Genomic DNA, 1,473 nt, shown 5'->3' with positions numbered 1-1,473 from the left:
GAAACTATTTACACAAAAAAAAAAAAAAAACAAAATTTTAATCTTCTTTGATGAGGTTAATAAAAGTCTATCAGTGATAGAAATTGATAGAAGTCTATCACTAATAGATGTTTATGGATGTTTATCAGTATTTTTTTTTTGTTATTTTTGTAAATAGTTTGACATTTTCTCTATCTGTGATTTTTTTTTTTTTATAACATACTTGAAAACCATAAATGGGTTATATGGTTTACGAGCCATTAAATATTGAGTTAACAACAAACTATTGTTATTTAGAGTGATTTTAAAGTATTATTGAACATGTTTAATGTTACAATTAATATATGCATAATTATTATTTTGTAATATCATATATTTTTAAATACATATTTGTAGTTAATAACAAATAGTTGAGCTTATAGCATGCTATATTCCTAACATTTTTTTTAGTATAATTTTGCATTCTAAAATTTAAAATTTAAATTTTGGATACATTAAAAATATGGAAAAAAAACATGTTTTCAAAATTTGCAAGGTGTTGGATTATGTAGTCAAAAAGATTTCGAAAATAGTATCTAAATTATCTACAAAATACATATTTATTGAATTTAGTAAATCTACAAATATAAAAAGAGTTTGAATTGCAACCCTAAATTTCTCATTATATCCTTGTGTTGGGCTAGAGGGCTCAATCTGAGAAATGGCGTTCCTATAATGGGAGGGCTTAACGGTAAACTTTGGGTAGCTTTTGGTCAAAATAGGTTTAGTGCCATGTAAAATTAATGTTAGCCTAAACAATAATAAAGGGGGAGAAAATTTGAGGACATTCCATGTTGGTAACATGTCTTATTCTAATGATAGTAGTTGGAGGAACGATTGAATATTTTTGTTGAGTTGATTCGGGTTTTGGCAAAGGTACTTGTATATATTGAGAGAGAGATGAAATAGGGTGTAGTTTATGTAATTCGCAGCGACCTATTTTTGTCCAGTTTAATTATGTTAATTTCGTGTTATTGTCATAATTAAGAATTTGCTGCTAGCTTTTAAATATAAAACAAACAAAAAAATAAAAAAGTTTTGAATAATTAACATTGAAATATTTTGTTTTGTTTCATTAAATAAAGTGAAATAAAATATGTTGTGAGGGAGAATACAATTTGAATGGTCAAATAAGTCATGGAATATTTGTATCAAAACAAATTGGAAAAAAACTAATTTTGTCAAACATATTTCAAATCAATCACATAATGTTGAATTCATTCTTTCTTTTATTCATTTTAAATATGATTTTATTGATTTTCTCCTAATTAAAGAGTTTGAATTTTCTATAAATTGGGTGGCCATTGTGTCATTTAGTAGACAAGAAAAAGCTAGAGATTTACATCGAAAGAAAAAAAATTATAGAGATAGAAATGAGAAAAATAGTGATCTCTCAATGTCCTAAAATCTTAAAAATTTTAGAACACCATAAAAGGTCTAACTTAATTGGAAATT

Source organism: Benincasa hispida, unplaced genomic scaffold, assembly GCF_027475165.1.
Source record: "Benincasa hispida cultivar pf3 unplaced genomic scaffold, pf3_genome.v1.1 HicScf1228, whole genome shotgun sequence".
Classification (NCBI taxonomy): domain Eukaryota; kingdom Viridiplantae; phylum Streptophyta; class Magnoliopsida; order Cucurbitales; family Cucurbitaceae; genus Benincasa; species Benincasa hispida.
This window is presented reverse-complemented; position numbering follows the sequence as displayed.